This window comes from Leucopleurus acutus (assembly GCF_964270905.1).
Source record: "Leucopleurus acutus genome assembly, chromosome: 16".
Taxonomy (NCBI): Eukaryota; Metazoa; Chordata; class Mammalia; order Artiodactyla; family Delphinidae; genus Leucopleurus; species Leucopleurus acutus.
This window is the reverse complement of record NC_139158.1, coordinates 7488762-7512028: the sequence shown is the minus strand read 5'-3', so window position 1 is coordinate 7512028 and position 23267 is coordinate 7488762. Positions and strand designations below refer to the sequence as shown.

Here is a 23267-nt window from a genome sequence, read left to right as displayed (position 1 = left end):
GACATAACCATTCTTCTGACTTCTCTCGCCAGATACTAGTTTTGCCTGTTCTAGCATTTTAGATAAATGGAATCTTACAGCATGCACTCATTTGTGCCTGCCTTCTTTCACTCACCCACCATGTCTGTGAGGTTCATCTATGCTGTTAAGTGTAGCACTCCTTTGTTTCTTTTTATTGCTAAATAATATTCCATTATGCAAATATACCACAATGTGTCTATTCTGTTCATGGACATTTGGATTATTTCCAGTTTTGAGCTTTGATGAATAAAGACGCTAGGAGTGTTTTCGTATAAGTCTTCGTGGACACTTTTTCACTTCTCTAGGGTATATACCTAGAAATAAAATTGATGGGCCATAGGATGGTTATATGTTTAACTTTAGTAGATGCTACAAACACTTGTCCCAAACCTATCTGGATGAACCAAGTTCACATGCCCAGCAGCAGTGTATGAGTTCCAGTTGCTCTATAACCTCGTCAACATTTGATATTGTCAATCATTTTCATTTTAGTCATTCTAGGGTGTATGCAGTACTCTTTCATTATGGTTTTAACTTGCAATTCTTATTGACTAAATTTGAACCCCTTTTCATGCTTGCCAGTTAGATATCTCCTTTTGTGAAGTGCCTGTTCAAGTCTTTTGCCCACTTTTAAACTGGGTTTCGGGTCTTTCTTATTGATTTGTAAGATATATGAGAGACCTTTGTCAGATATATGTATTGTGAATGTTTTCTCCCAATATGTGTCTTGCCTTTTCATTTTCTTAAAGGTGTATTTTTTTTTATTAACTTGGAAGTATTTTTGATACCAGTTTTTTTTAAAAAAATTTATTTATTTATGTATGTATATATTTATTTATTTTCACCAGGTCTTAGTTGTGGCAGGCAGGTTTCTTAGTTGTGTCATGCAAACTCTTAGTTGCAGCATGCATGTGGGATCTAGTTCCCTGACCAGGGATTGAACCCGGGTCCCCTCCATTGGGAGTGTGGAGTCTTATCCACTGCGCCACCAGGAAAGTCCCTTAAAGGTGTATTTTTAATGATCAGGTTGTAAATTTTGATCAAGTTCAATTTATCATTTTTAAAATTTTACTATCTGCTAGGTAGGAGTCAAGGTTCATTGTTTTCCATTTGGATATCCACTTGCTACAGCACAATTTATTGAAAAGACCTTCTTTGGGCCTAAATTTTCCCACTAAAATTAAATTATTTAGTGCCTTGTTGAAAATCAAATGATTGTTTAAATATGAGTCTATTTCTTGACTCTCTGTTCTGTTCCATTGATCTGTTTGTCCATCCTGGCACCAAAACCACACTGTCTTAATTAATATAGCTTAATAGTCAGTCTTGAAATACAGTAATGTAAGTCCTCCAATCTTGTTCTCCTTTAAGGTTGTCTCGGACACCTAGGTCCTTTGCATTCCCATTGACTTTTTTAATTGGCTTATCAATTTCTGCAAAAAAAAAAACCCACTATAATTTTGATAAGGTTATATGGAATCTATAGATCAATTTGTAGAGAATTGACATCTTAATAATCCGAGTCTCGTTATCCGTACATATGGCATAACTTTCCATTTATTTAAACCTTCTTTAATTTTTCTCAGCAGTGTACCATCTTTTGTTAAACTTACCCCTAGGTATTTGTATTAGTCTGCTCAGGCTGCCATATCAAAATATCGTAGACTGGATGGTTTAAAACATCCTCACCAACACTTGACCCCAATACATCTCTGCCCATCTGTGAGCCGTTGAGCAAGTCCTGCCTCTCTGAACCCCCTGTGAAGTCTGGGCTGAGATGCAAAAACATACAGATCCCTTGCTACCCTGAAATTCTCCAGATCCAACGTGGAGTCTCCCATCTGGTGTCTCACTAGCCCTAGTTGGTTTTTTTTTTCCAAGACAGACCAATTCTAGGGACTTCTGATCTCTGTGTATTTGTTCCCTCTGTAGGGCAGATCCTGGGACTTCCCTCACTGTCACTCGGCAAATTCAGGGACATATATTCTCCAGAGGGTTGTTATTCACTCAACAAGTATCCATGGAGACCTTGACCCTATCCCTCTCTGGCACCTCACATCGATGAGTCCAGGGAGATCACTCACCAAGTAGATCCTACCTGCCCACTGCTCTCCCCCACCCCGCCCTAGTCCAGCCTCCCTCATCACCCTCCCAGACAGCAGCAATGGCCCCTGACTGGTGCCCAAGCTTCCAGCCTATACACAGAAGCTGGCTCCAGTGATGTTTTCAAAGCACAAATCCCCTCCATGCACCCTTCCTGGCTTCTCTTCAATCTTAGGACAAAAACCAAATCCTTAGTATGACCACGTAGACTTCTAACCACTGCCCACCTTGCCTGCCCCGCTGCTTGCCGCCCCCCCTCCAGGCTACTCAGAACTCCAGCAGCAATCGGCTTTTGAGCTTCTGAACCCCCAGAGCTCCTTCCTATATCAGGGCTTGTCATCCACTGTTCCCTCTGCCCAAGATGTCCACTAACTCCAATGCAGCCTCCAGTGTCACCTCCTCTGAGAAGCCCTCCTTGATCAGCCCACCCATCAGTTCCACCCACCCCACTGCAGGCTGAGTCCCTTCGATTTACACTGTCATAGAACCCTGACTTCTAAACGCTTATCACCCTTACAAGTATATAAGGGTGATCGCACCTGTGCGATCATTTGTCTGACGTCTGTCTCCTCCACTAACCCCAGGCCTAGTTCAGGGTTTGGCACATCATACATGCTCAATAAAGACTGGTGGAATGAATAAAACAATCGCTGAATAATTTGTACCAGATGGAGTCCCAGGCCAGGAACTGTAATGATAACCAAGATGGGGTGGCTCCCTGGAGGAGCTCAGGATGACCTCCATGGAAACTGATGGATGCAGGGACAGGGAGCAGGGCATGGCCACTTCCATCCACCAGGAGGAGCCGGCAAAGACTTCCCACATGAGGCGACACTGCTGAGCTAAAAAGGTGAGGAGGCAACCAGCACCAGGAGAGCCAGGAAATTTGGGTGAAGTTTGGTGCATTTGGGGAGCAGAGTGCTTGGACAGGAAGACAGGGCATTTGGGGCGGCTGTGAAAGCCTGCAGTGCAGGCGAGGAGTCTGGACTGCGTCCGTGCAGACTGGCCGTGCTCTCCAGGCATCCAGGCGTGCTCCTGATCAGTAATGTATTTCTGAGCCTGCAAGAGATTCTATTAATTTATACATGTATATATATGTGTGTTATTTACCATCTTTGCATGTATAAAAAATCACTAGAAGGCTTCCCTGGTGGCGCAGTGGTTGAGAGTCCGCCTGCCGATGCAGGGGACACGGGTTCGTGCCCCGGTCCGGGAAGATCCCACATGCCGCGGAGCGGCTGGGCCCGTAAGCCATGGCCGCTGAGCCTGCGCGTCCAGAGCCTGTGCTCCGCAACGGGAGAGGCCACAACAGTGAGAGGCCCGCATACCGCAAAAAAAAAAAAAAAAAATCAGTAGAGCTTAATTTCTCTCTTATTTTGTAGATTAAAAAATAAACAGAAGACTTGATATAGTTTTTCCACCCCTCGACAGACAGCCTTGTGTACCCATGGGGAGACCACCCTTTTCCTGGCCATGGGGAAGCCACCCAGGCACTGTGGCTCAGAAGAACATCATGATCAGATCTGCTTTCAAGAAAGACCCCACCTGTGTTGGCATGGCAGCTGGATTGGACAGGAGAGATGGGAGGTGAGGAAGTGAGTCAGGAGGCTGCTGGCCGAGAAAGAGGGGCCAGCAGGGATGAATGGCCGCACTTGATGGAGGGGAAACTGAGGCCAAAGAGGGGATCAGATTCCAGGTGATAAAGCAGCAGAGGTTTGACCGAACCAGACCTCCTGATGGGAGCCCCATGTTCTCTCCCGCTCAACAACACATCGAAGCTGCCCCCCGACCCCTCCCAGGAGTCAGAGGAGGTCCTTGCCCTCTGCAGCGTCCCCGGGACCCTCCCAGTGAGCACAGCGGTCATGAGGTGCTCTGAGAGTCCTGGCCGCAGTCCTCCAGCCACTCAATGACTGTCCTAGATAGGGTGCAGATGAGTCCTGTGTGTCCCCAAAGGTGACCCTGGGTGCACAAGGTCATGTGAGAGGGAATATGAAGAAAGAGCTCCAGGAGGGGTGAGGTGCCCGTCACTGGAGGTGTGTAAGCCCAGGCCATGGCTCTCTAGCCTTCAAAGGCCATGTCCCCACAGCATCATGAGGTCCTTCAGTGGGTGCCAGGACAGGGCCATCGTCCGGGCATTGCCTGCTGGGAACGACTCTGCCAGGGCAGAGACCTCATCGGGTGGAGGCGGGGGGCCGCCCTCCCTCACTGGGCACCACAGCTTGCAGGCCCCGGCTCCTGCCCCAGCCCCACTTCCTCAGCAGGGACCACCACGAGGAGGACCAGACTGGGAGGTACCGAGACAGACTGGAGACTCAACAGGAAACGGGAGTGGGGGTTTCAGAAAGGGAGGCAGGAGATTATTAATCTCTTGATTAATAGCAGCGGGCCGGCGGGGAGGGGGATGGGCAGTCCCACCGCAGTTCTGCGGCAGCCGGCAGGGTCCTCCAGGCTCTGGTCTCCCCACAGTCCAAGCTAGTCGTTCCCAAGTGCGGACGGAAGGGACAGAGGCCCAGAGGGCAGTGTCCCCCGCCCAGGCTGCCGCTCCCACTCAAGCCCCAAACCACGGTCCGGTCGGGGGGGAGGTGGACACATCGTGGGCTTCTCGAACCACATAGGCCGGCTGAGGAGGGGCAGGAAAGCAGGCCACGTTTTAAGAAAGCACTAAGTCCAGGACTTCATGTGGCCTTGAGGGCCGCAGGCAACCCAACCAGAGGGGGGAGGCGGCCTGGCAGGGGGCCGTCTGGCGGAGGCAGATGAAGTTCCGGCAAACCCCTCGACTCAGCACATCTGGAAAAGGTTGGCTCTAATGCCATCAAAGAGCTTGGAGGGGCCAGGGAGAGAGCTGAGGGCAGGAGAGCCAGGCCGAGGAAAACTTAACCCCCGAGGGCCTGGGGCTCCTCCTTCCAAATCTGTCTGGCCCTGGGGCCCACCCCCTCCAGCAGCTGACCGGGGGCTCGGGAGGGCAAGAGGGCAGCGACGAAAACGTGCGACATCCCGCTGCAGTGAACCAGGCACAGCCAGGGCTGTGATTTCCACCCCAGAGCAAGACGGGAGGGAAAGGGAAACTGAGGCACGGGGGGGCAGCACCCCTAGTCCTCTCCACTGGTTCTGAAGGCCCCTCACAGGGAAGTGTCCCGGTCCAGCCCCTCACTACAAGCCAGGAGGAGAAGCCAGCAGGGAAGAGACTCCCACCCCCCTCCCCCACCCCGGCCAGGGCCCCCTCCCTGGCTGTTCCCTCTCCCCGACCTGCACCCCTTCCTCTAGCGAAATCCCCTCATCCCCCAGATCTCAGCTCAAATGACCCCCAGGGAAACCCCAGAACCAGGTCTTATAGCAGGGACACCCTCCTCCCCCGCATAGCTGAGTCTTTGATTGACATGTCCCTCCCTCCACTCGCCCCCCCCCAACTCTGAGAGGGAGGGGCCGTGATCTTTTTGCACACTAGTGCCTGGCGCTTAAGTGCTCATTCAGTACCAAACAAACAGCTAAACAGACCAAACGCATGATCTGAGAAACCCGAGTCAGGGCCGCAGGTCCTGAGACCAGACCCGGCCCGGCGGGACCCCGCTCCACACCAGCTTGGCCTGACTGGGCGCCGGGCACCGTCCTCTGGGGCCCATGTTTGTGTGTGAACATTAGTTTTGGGTGTCACCCTCACCTACATACACACAGACACACACACACACACACACACACACACACACACACACACTACAAAAACCCAATATAAGAAAATCATGGGATGGGAAAATCCAAACGGGACCCATTTGTACTACAATTTTTTTTTTTTTTCATTTAACAAGAGGATGGATACGTTTCTTTAATGAACACTTGTTAAGCAGCTTAATGTGCCCAGGCTCTGGGATGAGGACACTGTGGTCCTGCCTTTGAGGTGTCCGTGGGTGGGTGAAAAGAGTCAGCCCTGATGTCAGACCGTCTGGATGTCACATGGTTGGACCCGCATGGGTGATGGGTGCCCCCAACCCCAGTGTTCTCTCCTAGTGCTGCCCTGACAAGGCCCCCCCCCGTTCCGGGTCCACCCCCCACTCCTCTCACACCCCCTAACTCCTCCCAACCCCTCAGCCCCCACATCCCCCACCGCCACCCATCCCCACCCCCGGGGCAGCTTTGCTCCTACAGCCATCCTCTGCCCGCCTTCACCAGCCGCCTCCCCTCTCTCCCAGGTCATTGCTGGCAGTTACAAACATGCTCCTGTATCTCCTATCTTAAAAACAAACAAAAAAACACCTCCCTGGACCTCTTACTCCCCTCCAGCTACCAAGCCCTATTTAAAAAAAATTTTTTATTGGAGTATAGTTGCTTTACAATATTGTTAGTTTCTACTCTATAGCAAAGTGAATCAGCAATACGTATACATATATCCCCTCTTTCCCATTTCTTCTTTTTTTAATATTTATTTATTTGGCTGCGTTGCGTCTTAGTTGTGGCACGCAGGATCTTCGTTGCCGCGTGTGGGCTCTTCCTTGCGGCATGCAGGATCTTTTTTTTTTTTTTAGTTGCAGCATGAGGAATCTTTTAGTTGTGGCATGTGGGGTCTTCACTTGCGGCATATGGGTTCCAGTTCCATGACCAGGGATCGAACCCAGGGCCCCTGCATTGGGAGTGCGGAGTCCTAGCCACTGGACCACCAGGGCAGTCCCCCAAGCCCCATTTCTCGCTTCCTTCACAGCAAAACTTCTTGAAAGAGTTTTCTATCCTTCGGATCTTCATTTCCTCACCTCTCATTTTTCTCCTCCACCCACGTCATCTCAGCCTCCATCCTCACCACTCCCCAAAACTGCAGTTGCCAGGTCCCCAGTGACTCCACATTGCCAAATCCAATGGTCACTCCTCAGCCCTCATCCCGTCGGCCACCCAGAAGCATTGAAAAGACTCCCACTCTCCCTCCCAAAAGTCTCATCCCAGAACACTGGGGTTTCTTGATGCTCCTTCTGACCTGGCTGCTTCTTCTCATCTCCTTAGCCCTATCTCAGAGGCTGGGGTACCCAGACTGTTCCGGGGTCAGCACCTCTTCTCTATCTGTTCATCCCCAAGTTCACCTCCAGTCCCATAGCTTTAAATACCATCAAAACGCTTATGATTCTCAACCATCAAGTTTCCCCAATTCTACCATGCACATACTGTTACACGTTAACATCTCTGACATTGGGATTCATGTAACAGTTGATGGTGCACTATAGCTTAATGAGCAACATTCTTAATGACCATAAGGTAATGCACTTCTTCCAAACCAATGGCATCTGAGAATCCATGAAATTCAATATGGCCCCAGGGTCTTCCTGGAACTCCAAACTTTTAAAATCAACCTCTTGCTTGATACCCCTCTCCCCGTGGATGCCCCATGGGCATCTCACACTTCACTTGGCCAAAGCAGAGCTGTTGTTTTCCACCTCCTAGGGGTGACCTCCTGTCAGGGTCCCCAGCTCAATGAATGGCATGCCCAGCCAACCAGCCACTCACACCAGAAGTTTAGGGTTATCCCAAATTGCTCCCGCCCATAAGTAATCAGACACTCCTGCCATCTCAGTTTCCAGAACACCTCCTGAATCCACTCACTTCTCTCCACTTCCCCAGCTATCGCCCGCCATCATCTTGAGCCTGTGTCCACTTTCCCTCAGCAGCCAGTCATCTTTTCGAAAGCTAAATCAGCCGATCTCAGGAACCTCCAAAAAGCAGAGAAAAAATACACCCGAAGCAAGCACAAGGAAAGACATAGTATACGTAAGAGCGGGAATCAATGAAATTGAAAAGAGGAAAACAATAGAGAAAACTCAATGAAACCAAAAGCTGGTTCTCTGAAAAGATTTTTTTAAAAAATGATAAACCTCTAGCAAGACTGACAAAGAAAAAAAGGAGAGAAGACACAAATTATCAATATCAGGAATGACGTTGGGAAGATCATGATACACATAAATTTAACAACTCAGAGGAAAGGGACCAATTCATCAAAAAACACAAATTACCCCAGCTCACTCAATATGAAATAGATCATTTGAATAGCCCTATAACTATTAAGGAAATTGAATTTGTAGCTGAAAAACTCTCCCTAAAGAAATCTCCAGACCCAGATGTTCACTGGAGAATTCTACCAAATGTTTAAGAAGAATTAATACCAATTCTATATAATCTCTTCCAGAATATAAAAGAGGAGGGAGCACTTCCTAACTTATTTTATGAGACCTTGATACCAACGTCAGACAAAGACAGTACAAAACCAGAAAACTACAGACCGATATCCATCATGAATATAGACACAAAAATCCTTAAAAAATATTAGCAAACAGAATTCAGTATTACATTAAAAAAACTATATACCATGGCCAAGTGGAGTTTATTCCAGGGATGCAATGTTGGCTCAATATTGCAAAGTTAGTCAATGTAATCACCATATTCACAAGCTAAAGAAATCACATGACCATGTTAATCAATGCAAAAAAAATTTTTGGACCAAATTCAGTGCCCATGATAAAAACTCCAAGAAAAATAATAATAGAATTTCCTCAACTTGATACAGAACATGCACAAAAACTTTACAGTTAACATTATAGTTGATGGTGGAATGCTTTCCCCCTATAACTGGGAACAAAGCATTCTCTCCACTCATTTATAGGTTCTGGAAGTTCTAGTCAGTGAAAGGTTGAGAAAAGGAAATAACAGACATACAGGTTGGAAACGAGGAATCAAGACTGTCTCTATTTACAGATGACTTGATTGTCTTTGCAGAAAATCTCAAGGAATATACCCCAAAACTCCCAGAACTGATACATGGATTCAGCAAGGTCACAGGATCCAAGACAAACATACAAAAATCAACTGTGTTTCTACATACTAGCAATTTGACCATTTTTACAATTTTACCAACTGTACCAAAAAAACCTATTTACAATCACTCCAAAAAAAAAAAAAAGAATAGAACTTGTATGCCAAAAACTATAAGAAATCAATGAAGAAAGATGAAAGAAATAAAAAAAATCTAAATAAATGAAAAAAGATCTAAATAAATGAAATCCATTGTTCTGGATTGGAAGAGTCAATGTAATAAAGATATCAATTTTCCCCAAGTGGATATACAGGTTTAATGCAATTCCTGTTAAAATCTCATGAAGATTTTTGGTAGATATAGACAAAATTAGTCTAAAGTTTATATGAAAAGACATAGAAACTATAGTAGCTAAAACAATTTCAAAAGAGATGAATAAAGTGGGAAAAATCAATCTACCCGATTCCAAGACTTGCATAGCTACAGCAATCGAGACCGTGTGGTACTGGCAGAACTGCAGACACACATATCAATGGAACAGAAAAGAGAACTTAGAAAGAGACCAACACAATTGTGCCCAAATGATTTTTGACAAACATGCAAAAGCAATTCAATGAAGGAAGGATGTTTTCAACAAATGGTACTGGTGTAGCTGGGATATCCATAGACCAATAAAATGAACCTCTCCCTAAATCACACGCCTCATGCAAAAACCAACCCAACATGGATCACGGACTTATGGGTCAAATATAAAACTTAAAACTTTTAGGAAAAAAAAATAGGAGAAAATGGTCTTAGACTTGACACCGAAAGCACGATCCATAAAATGAAAAACTGATCCACTGGACTTTGTTGAAATTAAAAACTTTGACTCTGCAAAAGAGTGTTAAGAAGATGAAAAGGCAAGCCACAGAGTGGGAGAAAAATATTTGCAAAACCACGTATCTGACAATGGGCTAGTATCTAGAATATATAAAGACATCTCAAACCTCCACAGTAAAAAAAAAAAAAAAAAAAAAAAATCCAATTAGAAAATGGGCAGGAGACATGAAGAGACATTTCACAAAAGAAGATATCTGGATGACAAATAAGCACATGAAAAGATGTTCAACATTATTAGCCCCTAGGGAAATGCAAATTAAAACCACAATTAAACAGACTACACAGAATGGCTAAAATAAAATATTGTGACAACACCAAATGCTGGCAGGGATGCGTGAAACTGGATCACTCAGACGTTGCTGGTGGGAATGTAAAATGGTACAGCCACTCTGGAAACAATCTGGCAGTTTCTTTAAAAACTAAACATGCAAGTACCATATGACCCAACAATTACACTACTGGGCATTTACCCAAAGAAATAAAAACTGATGTTCACACAAAAACTTGAATGTTCATGAATGTTTATAGCAGCTTTATTCAATATAGCCCCAAACTGGAAACGACCCAGCCGTTTTTAAATGTCTTTTAACAGACACATGGTTAAACTAACTGTGGCACATCCATACTACAGAATACTACTCAGCTATAAAAAGGAAAGAATTCTTGACACACCCAACAGCCTGGAGGAATCTCCAGAGAATTATGAATAAAAAGACCCATTCCTGAAAAGGTATATACTGTGTGATTCCATTCTTGAAATGACAAAACTATAGAAATGGAGAACAGATTAGTGGTAATGGTGGTTTCCAGGGGCTGGAGGGAAGGGAGAATGGGGAGTTATTGTTTAATGGGTATAGAGTTTCAGTTTTACAAGATGCAAAGAATTATGGAGATGGAGGGTGGTGAGGCTGCACAGCAGTATAGACATACTTAATACTGCTGAACTGTACACTTAAAAATGGTTAAGATGGCGCGACTTCCCTGGCAGTCCAGTGGTTAAGACTCAACGCTTCCACTGCAGGGGGCATGGGTTCAAGCCCTGATTGGGGAACTAAGATCCCGCATGCCATGTGGCGTGGCCAAAAGAAAGAAATAATGGTTAAGGCAGCAAATTTTGATTTATGTGTATTTTAACACAATTAAATTATGTCTTACAACTGCTTATGAATTTACAATGATCTTGAAATAAAAAGTTTAATTTTTTTAAAAAACCTAAATCAAGACATTTATCATCAGTACTCAAAACCTTCAAGGACGTCCCAGTACTCTTACAATAAATTCCAAACTTAAGCTTGTTGAGATCAGTCTCTGCCTCTGTATCCTCCTCACCTGCTCTGCTTCTGGACATGGACCTTTCTCTCTGTTCCTTCATCTGGGACCTCACTGCCTCAGGGCCTTTGCACCAACTATCTCCACCCCATCTTCACACGGAGGCTCTTTCTCACCATTCATGACTCAGCATCAACATCATCTCTTCAAAGAATCTCTCTCCCACGTCCTCTGAAGTAGCCTGGATTTATTCTCAGTCATTACCCGATTTTAATTTCCTGAACTCATTAGGAGGGAATATTTTTTTCCTGTTTTCATATTTACGTGAATAGAAACTCCATCAGAGAGAGGATTTGGTCTTATTCTCCATCATGTTCCCCCCAGGGCACAAAGTAGGCCCTTAATAAATATTTGTTGAGACGCTTGAGTGGTTGAACAAACACAAAGAGGCCTACGTGGAGCTCCTGGGGGAGTAGGTGGGGGCACAGGGAGGGATTGGGGACACATGCCAGTCCTCCAGTGCATTCCAAATCGGCTTCAGTGTGCCCAGATTCTGTTACACTCATGTTTTCATAACCACACCCTCCCTTCCCCCACCTGCACAGTTTTGTCATAAAAATGTCATCGGGGTGTAATGAGATAATGTGCTGACTTCATAGCGCTCAGCAAAGAGAGGCACCACCAAGGATTATGGTCCCGCTGATCCCCAAATCTAACTCTGCAGAATTGCAGAAACCCCTTCTCCCTGCGGTGGTCCCAGCCCAGAACTCACACTGAGCAGAACGGGCAGCAGGAGGGCGCTGGTGCAGGTGCTCCAACCATGCGGCAGCAACCCAGCTCTGTGTCCCCTCATGAGTCACTTGATATTTATACGTCTTCCCTGGGAGTCGTAGCCAACATATCAAGAGTATATCACCAGCAAGACACTGGCCGACACATGCCATCGCCCCAGCACTGAATCCCCCCAATAACTTCATACAACGCATCATTTTTATAAACGAAACAAGTGAGACCCCGATCCCCACCCCTTCTCTTCCTACCCTCAGCTCCATCCCACACTTGGTGTGTGGACCCAGCCTGCACGTCCCAGCTCCATCCATGCGCCTCACTCCCCTCACCCTCCTCTTAAGGCTTGCGGTGCACCCACCACGGGCACCGTCCCCAAGATTCAAGGAAGAGGCCGGGGCAGGCCTGGAAGCCACTCAGGGCTGTTTAGCCAGGTATCCAGAGAATGGTCTAGAAGTGGGGCATAGGCTCCAGATGGACACATCCCCCTGGCCTCATGGACTCCTTGCCCCATGAGGATGGGCATGGCTGAAGGAGGGCCAGAGTGGCCTCCCTAAAGGGTCCCCTCTGCCTGGGTAGAAGGGCCCTAGGACCCAGGCACTCTGTTCTGCGGGGTAGGGGACGGGGTGCAGGTAGGCCCCCATCATGCCTGAGTCCGGCTCCATCTCCTACGGCTCTGCAGATGGTGGAGCGGGGCCAGCCTGCTCCTCTGAGAAAACCCAGAGCTCTGAGCCAGCAGGGCACTCCTCAGGCACAAATGTGATGGGTAGAGGGCTTCTCACCCAGCTCACACTCCTTTCTGCCTCCTCCCTCCTGCTTTGGGCTCTCGCTGCCCAAGGTGCTCCCATCAAAGGAGAAAGCAGTCCCTCAGCCAGTTGTCTTGGCAGGAGGGGTGGGGAGATAATTCTATTTAACTGAAGGCTCCTGGACCAGATGCTGCAGAATCGAAGGGAAGAACCAGCTAAGCCCCAACCCCTCAGCTGAGTGCATTAGGCCTGTGCTCCCCCTACCCCTGCTTCATGTGCCCCCCCCATCTGTCATCACCCAGCCCCATGCAGGGGTCTGGAGCCCCTGAGCGCCTCCCATTGTGGCCACCAGCTGTTCTGTTTCTTTGCTGCGAGGCCCTGCCTCAGCTCAGACGTCACCTCGTCCCAGGAGCCTTCCCAAGCCCCCTGTCAGGTTGAAGCGCCTGGCTTATCTTGGACCCCAGCCGCCATTCAAACCATCCTCCCTCGCTCCTGGACAGTCATCTCTTTGAAGAGAGACAGACAGTCATGTGCTCTCTTTTGGCCAGGGCCTGGCATACAGCCGGCCTCCAGGCAAACTTGAATGAATGAATGAATGAGTGAACAAACAAGACATTCCAGGCCTCCTGGGAAGGGATATCCGGGGACAGGGGTTTTCCGAGCACCCCAAATCATGTTACCTATTTCTAGGCAAAGCTAAGCGCACCTCTAGGAGAGGGAGGAGGCCATTGCCTGGACTCCAAGGAGGGGACGCCCGTGGACGGCCGTGTCCAGGTGACTGGGCAGGCCCACCAGCAACCATTTATTAAGTTCGACTCCGGATCGAGCTCACGGTGAGTGAATGGAGTCGGGGGAGAGGGACGGACTAGGATCCGGGCCCAGACTCAGCACCCAAATTGGGGAGAAGGGAGGAGGAGACGAGCAAACAGCCAGGGATGAAGACAGGGCTCTTGACTGGACCACAGGCTCCAGATACACAGGTCAGAGAGCATCCCCTCTCCTCCCCTCCCCGGGCGGCGCCCAATCACATGCCACCCAGAGCCCCTCGGCTCTCACTTCCTGGCCCCACCCACCGACCAGCCCTTCCCACCAGCAGGCTCACTGCCCAAGACAACAGCCAGGGTACACCCGACATTCTAGCCCTTCTGTACCGGGGCTCAGACACGCTCTCCTGACAACTAGGCTGGGGCCCCATGTCCTCCCTTCTGGTCACACTGTCACAGCCACACGAGGGAATTGGGATGGAGCCCCGTTTCCAAACACGGCCAGAAGAAGACAGGACGTTTAGGGTTCTACAAGCTTCCTTGTCATGTTTATTCCTTTCTGGTCGGACTGCCCACAATTCTACACAGGACCTGGTGAAGCCTGGTCCAGGAGTCTTCAGTTAAAGATAAATTCCCCTGAGGTGTGTCACACCGCTGGTGAAGGGATCCAGCTGAGGGAAACCCTTCCTTATAGGGTGGGAGCACCCCAGCCAGTGGGGGAGTGGGGGACAGGAAGCAGGAAGGAGGGGGATGTGGGCAGAACTTTACCAAGTTCGTGATAACCTTCTCCAGGCAGACACCCAGGGGATCTCAAGGTGACGAGCAGACACCCCCTGCCCTTGAGGGACAGACTCCAGCAAGAGGAGAGATGGCCAGGCAGACAATTAACTAAAACAAGTCCAGCTGTGCTCTAGGAGAGGCCAAATAAGATTCTGGGGGAATATAACTGAAGGACTTATCACTTCTGCCTGGGAGGGTGCAGCTGGACCTCCAAGGCAGAAGGAATTCACTGGCCAACGGAAAATAACAGTTAACAAATAACTGTCATTAGCATGTCCCAAAACACATCACACACACAGCACGAACTAGCACTTTCTCTCCTGGAATCCTAACAACCGCCCTATAAGACGGGCATTGTCTCCGTTTTAGAAATAAGGCTCAGAGAGGGCAAGTAACTTGCTCAAAGTCACACAGCTGGTCTTTTTGACTCTGAAGCCCACCTTACTATATACCCCCCAACCCCCATAACAGGCTATAACTATGGCAAGGAGGCGTGAGATGCATAGAACAAAGTAAACAAAATGCCACAGAGAGAAAGAGAGCGCAGGTGAATTATTCCCAGGACCAAAAGGAAAACTCCTCCAAGAGTCAGAAATGAAGAAGGAAATAAGGGAGGAGAAAAGCAGTGGGGGGAGCCTGGGTGTCTTTAGCATGCGATGGTGAGAACAGCCTCTTCCTTTTCCAGTGAAATGTGGACAAATATCTGTTCAAACACAATCACATCATCTTAGATGACACATTTGGGGGACATTGTGCACAAGCTAAACTATATCAGCCCCAATCAAAACATTCACGGGGATCTGGACAAATTTGTACCAGCTCTCGTGAGAATGAGTCACCCTCCCTCTTTCTCTTTCCTGTGTCGTCATGACCAGAAAGCTAGATACTGATGTGACGTGATAAGGTGTTAGCAAAACCTACTGCAGCAATTAGATTGTAATATATAAATGTCTCAACTTGTACAACTCAAACTTACACCATGTTGTGTGTCAATTATGTCTCCATTTTTTAAAAAAGAAAAAAGGTAAGAAATCTAGGCTCTGTTCATGTCCTAGAGATCAAAGGGATGGTAAGATGGAGGGTGAAATGGAGAATTGGGAGAGGCAGTCTGCCACTGATCACGCCACAGTCATGTACCATCTTGTTTCCTGTGCAAAATTCTGTGAGAACACAAATCAAAGCATCCAAAATGTTTCCAGAAATGAAGGGAAGAGCGGATTGAAGCATGGCAAGACACAGCTGAGTAGCCAGGATTACAAACGAGAGAATACAGCACAAGGCGGCTATGGGGGTTCAGCTGGGGTTTGCCACCCTAACCTCAGAATGCGAAATGCAAGCTCAAAGCACGCCCAGGCCTGAACTACCTGCTGGGAGCTGCCTTGGGGTGGTTTTCCTGGGATCTGCTTCTTTATTTATTTTTTTAAATTTTATTGAAATATAGTTGATTTACAATGTTGTGTTAATTCCTGCTGTACAGCAAAATGAATCAGTTATACATATATATATATATATATTCTTTTTCATATTCTTCTCCATTATGGGTTGTCACAGGATACTGAATATAGTTCACTGTGCTATACAGTAGGACCTTGTTGTTTATCCATCCTATATATAATAGTTTGCCTCTGCTAATCCCAAACTCCCATTCCTGCCCTCCCCTACTCCCCTTCCCCGTTGGCAACCACGAGTCTGTTCTCTCTATCTGTGAGTCTGTTTTTGTTCTTAGCTGAGCCATGGCCCGGCCTCAGGTTGAATTCCCAGAGCACTTCTTACAAGCCAGGGTCTGTGCGGGACTTCCCCCACCGAACTTCAAACCATCCTCCAACAACCTCTTAAGGAGCACTCTATCACTCTCATTTTAGAGGTGGGAAAGGCAGGCTGAGAGGACAAATCCGGGCCAATGAAACATCAGGGGAATCAGCTGAAGGCTCTGGTAAAGACAGTCCTCTCTGATAGGAAAATAACGATGCCAAATCCCCTTTCCTCCTTTTTTGGGACACGGTTATATGAGACGTGATGCCTGGAGCTGCTGCCGCCCTTCTATACTCTTGAGGAACCATGTGGCCGACACACAGGGGCTGGCAGAGAGGAAGATAAAGGAGGCCGAGATCTTGAGCATATCATCGGCCCAAACGGAAGCAGCTCTTCCAGATGGTTGTGAGATTAATAGGCTCCTGTTATCGGAGCCTCTTTCAGCCATGTCATCTATTGTTTTCAGCCCAAGGTATTGTGAGACACGGGAAAACACACATAAGACACAGTCTCTGCCTCAAAGGGCTCCCAGGGACCTCCCAAGCTCCTCTCGCCCTGAGGCTCTGCTCTGGGTAATCAGCCCAGCACACAGATTTTGCAGCATGCAGACTCTTAAGAAAACTGTAAAAGTATGCTTTAAAAAATTAGGCTAAGACACAATAATCTCGCTGAGACAGGGCTATACAGCCTGGAGCTTTGTCTTTATGTTTTGGCCGCACCACGCGGCATGTGGGATCTTAGTTCCCAGACCAGGGATCGAACCCATGCCCCCTGCCCCTGCGCTGGAAGTGCGGAGTCTTAACCCCTGGATCACCAGGGCAGTCCCTGGAGCTCTTTCTTACCTCGGAAAACTCCCCTCACAGGTTGCCCCAGCTCAGGAAAGCTCTCCCCGCGGGTCTGGGCCCCACTCGGTCTCCACACAGCACCAGGGACAGACATAACTGTGCACTTGTTACTGTGCTGCTCTGACTACTGTTCCCCTCCCCAGCCCCACCGTCATCTCTCCAAGTCAGGAACTGGTCTGTATTCTCACCCACACTCTCCTGGGAGCCTTGGGGCCTGTATACAGGAGGAGGTCTACAAACGTTCATTTGGGGGAAAAGGGAGCTGGGCCTTGAAACCTCAGGAGCATCCCAATGGGGCCTGCTTGATGGGCCAGCATCAAACCCAACCCGGTCCCTGTGACTCTCCTTGTGACCTTGAGCAAGTCATTTTGCCTCTCTGAGCCTCCATCTCCTCATTGCAAGTTTGCAGACCAGTTTAGAAGACAAGAACTTTGCTCCATAAAGATCTGTGCTCACAGCTCACCATCACGCACTCGCTGTGCGCGATTTCAAAGTGTTCTGACAACTTTATCTCATTTCACCCTCCCGACATAGAACCATCAATTCAGTAAGGCTTTTTCAAGGTTTCTTGAGCCCCTGAACGCTAGGCACTGGGGGTACAGAAGGGAGTAAGACAGTGCCCACCCTCCCCCAGCCCCCAGGCTAGAGGGCCAGGCAGACGATGACCAGCCTGACCACAGGATGAACACTGTGGGTCAGAGAGTGACAAATGCTAAGAATAAGATTAAGCGGGCTAGGGCTTCCCTGGTGGTGTGGTGGTTGAGAATCCGCCCGCCAATGCAGGGGACACAGGTTCGAGTCCTGGTCCAGGAAGATCCCCCATGCCATGGAGCCTGTTCTCTAGAGCCCGCGGGCCACAACTACTGAGCCCACGTGCCACAACTACTAGGCCTGTGCGCCTGGAGCCCGGGCTCTGCCACGGGAGAAGCTCCCGCAATGAGAGGCCCACGCACCGCAACGAGGAGTGGCCCCACTCGCCGCAGCTAGGGGAAGCCCACGTGCAGCAACAAAGGCTCAACGCAGCTAAAAATAAATAAATTTAAAAAAAAAAGATTAAGTGGGATAAAGGCTGGAGAATTATGGGGTCTGAGATAAGACAGACGAAGGAGCAGAGAACTGAATCACGTAAGGAGATCCAGCTTTCCAGTTTCTCGGGGTGAAAGCAGTCGAGGCAAAAGGACAAGCGAATGTGAAGCTCCGAGGAGGGACGCAGCCTCCAGCCAGCAAGGTCCGTGTGAGCGGAGCCCAAGGGGCGAGGCGGCCCATGAAAGGCCACGGGGTCAGGAAGAGAACAGGGTCCACGTCACACGAGACCTTGGTTGGCCGCAGAGAGAGGTGTGGACTTTTAGGTGAGATGGAAGCTTCTGGAAGATTTGGAGTAGGGTCGTGCCATGATCGGCCAGAAGGAACTGGAGGGGGACAGGAGGGACGTGGGGACACAAGTGAGGTGGCTGCTGCAGAAACGATGCATCGTATGTGAAACCAGCGGAACTGGGACCTGAAAGCAGGACGCACGTGATACCCCAGGTCACCAGGGAGCAACCCACCACCCTCCTGCCCAGCCAGCAGCCAGAGACCACCAAGGGGGTACACCCCAGTCCTAACTCAGATGTGTGTTACTGGTGAGGAAGAAAAGTGGGGTAACCCCTCCTTCCTTAACAAATAACGATAACAGAAGTAGAAATGACAATTACATCAGAAATACAGAATTCCTTGAAAGAATGGGAAATAAATTTTCCTTAACAAAGTTCCTGCTGGCTACGTTTTGAAGGCAGAGGGAAGGCTCGTGACAAATGCACGTCTGCTCTGATTGAACATTCTGTTCTCAGCTCCTGATGCCAAGGAGAGGGAGAGGCCTCCCTGAAAGGCCTGTAAACACCCACCCCAAAGACAAGACCCTGATGCTTCTGAAACCTTATTCCTGTGATTTCTTAAGTCCTAAAGCAAAGGGCAGTTGTGAAAATTAATGATCATTTAACATTTTTTCAGTTGAGGTCAGTAATTCTGTACTTAGCTCGTTTGGCTTTTCTTAAAGGTGCCTTATTGTATTTAGAAAATAGAAAAACCTCAAGCTGTAATTTTGACATTAAGAAAGCCAGCCAACTGTTCCCTTCCTTCCAAGGTTTTTCAGTAAAGGGAATCCTGACAGTTCATTCTCTAAACCCAAATACAATACAATGGCACATGTGTGTGTGCGCACATGCGTACATGCTCTTTTTTGCTTCCACCTTGGGAGCTGACCGTGGGGTGCACCCAACACACGGGCCTGTGGCTAAAGTCGAGGCATAAACTCTTCGTGTGCCTCAACTCCAAAGACGATATGAGTTTGCTGAAGTCAAATCCCATGTCTTGTAAAGAGCCACTTCCGAGCTCGGCTCCCCACTTGCAAAAAGCGAGACTGGTGGGGGCGGAACTGTGAGACAGGCATAGCCTTGCTTCTCAGTGGCCTGAATTCTGGGACCCATCAGCAGCTTCGCTGTTTGAAGGGCGGGGCAGCCACTCCAACACTGAGCAGGATCCACACTGTCAGGTCCACTTACAGACCAGACTCCAAAGACCCTTCTTCTCAGAAGATGCTCCCAGGATCGGGAGGTGGTGACCTGGTCATCTGACGCTCCCTGATGATGAGAAAGGCAGAAGGTTCTTGGAATTCGGCTCCTGGGAGATGAGGGAGGGAGGGAAATGTGGGGGTGTCTCTGTGCCCTCTGCTGAAAAGGAAAGGGGGTCAGCATCTTTTCTTCATTATGGATCCATTGGCCATCCCTCTAGCACAGCATTTAAACACAGTCCTTTAGGGACTTCCCTGATGGCACAGGGATTAACAATCCGCCTGCCAATGCAGGGGACACGGGTTCGATCCCTGGTCCGGGAAGATCCCTCATGCCGTGGAGCAACTAACTCTGTGCGCCACAACTACTGAGCCCGCGCGCCTAGAGCCCGTGCTCCGCAACAAGAGAAGCCACTGCAATGAGAGGCCTGCACACTGCAAGGAAGAGAAGCCCCCACTCACCACAACTAGAGAAAGCCCGCACGTAGCAACAAAGACAGCCAAAATAAAATATAAATAAATAAATAAATTTAAAATAAAATAAAATAAAAGCAGTCTTTTGCCTTCAATTTTTAATGGCCGTATCCATTTACTTAGCCATTCCTCCTGCAGAATGAGTATATAAAAACACTTGTGTACCATGCAGACCCCAAGTTAAGAACCTCTACTACTAAAAAATGATGAAAATAGAAAATCACTATTTGGCCAACACCATAATAATAATTATGGCAAGCGAGAATCACCAATGGATGCTAAAATTACTGGGTGAAAATAGGATGAGGAACAGGACGTTTGTCTAGACTCAGATATCTCCCCACAAGATACTTATAAATGAAAAAGGGAGAAATAATTACACAACAGTGGAGAAACCTGGCAGACACCACCTTAATCAAGTGATCAAAGTTAACATCACCAGTATTGATTGATGTACCTCTTAATATGATGCCCTGAGAAAGGTACAACATGCCTTTTACAGTCTCCTTGCCAAAAATGCATAACCTCCATCAAATAACTGGCCAGTACTTTCACAAGTGTTAAGGTCGTGAAAGACAAAGTAAGACTAAGAAATGGCCCCAGATTAGAGGAGACTAAGGAGATATGACAACTTAAATGAAAAATGGGAAAAAAAAAACAGAAAAATGATATTAGTGGGACAGTTGGTAAAATTTGAATAAGGTCTTAGTTTACAGTATTGCATTGCTGTTAATTTCTTGGCTTGGATAATTGTACTATGGTTATAGAAGATATTAATCTTTTTTTAAGATTCTTTTTGATGTGGACCATTTTTAAAGTCTTTATTGAATTTGTTACAATATTGCTTCTGTTTTATGTTCTGGTTTTTTTGGCTGCAAGGCATGTGGGATCTTAGCTCCCCAACCGGGGATTGAACCCGCACCCCCTGCATTGGAAGGCGAAGTCCCAACCACTGGACTGCCAGGGAAGCCCCAGAAGATATTAATCTTAGGGGTATGCTATAGACTCAATATTTGTGTCACCCCACTAAATTCATATGTTAAAACCTAATCCCCAGTGTAATGATATTTGGAGGTGGGGACTTTGGGAGATGATTAGGTCATGAGGGTGGAGCCCTCATGAATGGGATTAGTGCCCTTATAAAAGAGACCCCAGGGAATTCCCTCATCTCCTCTGCCATGTGAAGATACATTGAGAAGAGGGCTGTCTGTGAACCAAGAAAAGAGCTCTCTCCAGACAATGAATCTGCCAGCACCTTGATCTTGGACTTCTCAGCCTCCAGAACTGTGAGAAATAAATGTTTGTTGTTTAAGCCACCCAGTCTACGGTGGTTTGATATAGCAGCCCAAATGGACTAAGACAGGGAAGCTGTGTGAAAGGAAAAGTTATGCAGAAACTCTGTTTACTATTTTTTGCAACACTTATGTAAATCTAAAATTGTTCCCAAAAAAAAGTTTGAAAAAAAAAAAACACTTGTAGGGACTTCCTTGGTGGTCCAGTGGTTAAGACTCCACGCTCCCAATGCAGGGGGTCCAGGTTCAATCCCTGGTCAGGGAACTAGATCCCACATGCATGCCACAACTGAGGAGCCCACAAGCTGCAACTAAGGAGCCTGTCTGCCGCAACTAAGAACCAGTGCAACCAAATAAATAAATACTTTTTTAAAAACACTTGTAAAAGTATTAAAATATATATAATTATGCAGTTGAAGCATGGTCTGGAATGGCTAAACTAGGAAACCACTTAAATATCCATCAATTGAGGACATGGGAAATAAATGATGATGCTTTTCTACAGTGGAATACTACACAGCTGTTAAAAATGAGGTGGCTCTATGGGAATATATTTCAAAATATTTTTCTGGGGGAAAAGCAAGTTGTAGAACAAAATAACATCATTTAGTATTTGTTTAAGAAAATACATTTATAATCAGGGACATAGAGAAGAGACTGGTGGCTGCTAAGGGTGGTGGGGAGGGGATTGGGAGCTTGGGATTAGCAGATACAAACTGGTATATACAGAATGGATAAACAACAAGGTCCTACTGTATAGCACAGGGAACTATATTCAATATCCTGTGATAAACCATAATGGAAAAGAATATGAAAAGAATGTATATATATGTATAACTGAGTCACTTTGCTGTGCAGCAGTAATTAACACAACATTGTAATTCAACTATACTTCAATAAAACATAAATTTTAAAAAAAAAGAAAATATATTTACATATATACGTATAAGTGGAGAAAAAAGTCTGGAATGACATCTTAATAATGGGATTATGGAGGTGGCATTGGGAGAGGAAAGAATGCTCATTTTTTACCTTATTCAGTTATTACCGAATGTTTGAACTTTTTCTGCAGTGAGTATGCATCACTATCTTCATAATAAAAACAAACAATAATAATTCTGGCCCAGGATCAGATTCTCTGCCACATTTGTGGGTCCCACTAATTCATGCTGCAGGCTGATTCTGGTGTCAGCTCCATGGTGAGCCCCACAGGGGACAGCACTGTGTGGGCACAGGCCCTGACTCATGCATGGGCTCCTTCTCCATCTCTGGTGATGAAAACATATCCAACTCATGATGACCCTCTGATGGTTAATTTTATGTGTCAGCTTGGTTGAGTGACAGTACCCAGATATTTGGTCAAATGCCGATGGATGTTGCCATGAAAGTATTTCTTTAGATGAGAGTAACATCAAGGCAGTAAACTTTGAGTAAAGCAGATGACCCTCCATAATGTGGTGGGCCTCATCCAATCAGGTGAAGGCTTTCAGAAAAAGACTGACTTCCTCTGAGGAAGAGTAAATTCTGTCATCTGATTGCCTTCTGATTCCTTCTGAAACATCAGTTCTTCTCTGGGTCTCTGGCCCATTAGCCTATCCTGCAGCTTTTGGATGTGCCAACCTCTACCACCACATGAGCCAATTCCTTAAAAATCTCTCCATCTCCTATATATCTATCCAACATGCACACACACACACACACTTATTCTATTGGTTCTGTTTCTCTGGAGAACCTTGCCTAATACAGACCTCATGCAGTAAGTCCTTTCAGTGGAGGGCACAAAGTGCTCTCTTAACATAGAAGGGAAAGGGATTTGGAGTTTGAGGAGGGTGGTCCCAGGCAGAGATGAGGAAGGGTCTTTGAGGCAGAAACGCAGGGCTGGAGAGGTGTGGGGGTGAGGGTGTAAGGGAAGCCAGTCCCTGGAGCTGGAGCAGGGCCTGGAGGGGGAGAGGACAACGAGGCACTGCAAGGTGGGGTCTCAGAGACCCAGAAAGTCTGGTCATTCATTCAGAGCTCTCCCTGTGAACGCCGAGGAGCTGCTGAGGGCTGGGAGCGGAAGGCACCGGCCAGAGGAGCAAGACTGTGAAAAGGGCCGGGCTTGAGGGGGCGTGGCTGTGGGGGCGGGCCTATGAGGGGGCGGGGCTTGTGGGGAGGTGTGTGAGGGGGCCTCACCTGGCCCTTCTGCTCATCAAATACCCACTGGATTGTGAGGACTCTTCCGTGT

General features: G+C 47.5%; 1 protein-coding gene across 2 annotated transcripts in view; it reads right to left on the bottom strand.

Moving 5' to 3' along the window:
• The window catches only part of COL26A1 (collagen type XXVI alpha 1 chain), a gene marked incomplete at both ends in the record, with an annotated part of 176169 nt that overhangs the window by 108741 nt on the left and 44161 nt on the right, over nucleotides 1–23267 (bottom strand). The gene's annotated exons all lie outside the window — the stretch shown is intronic.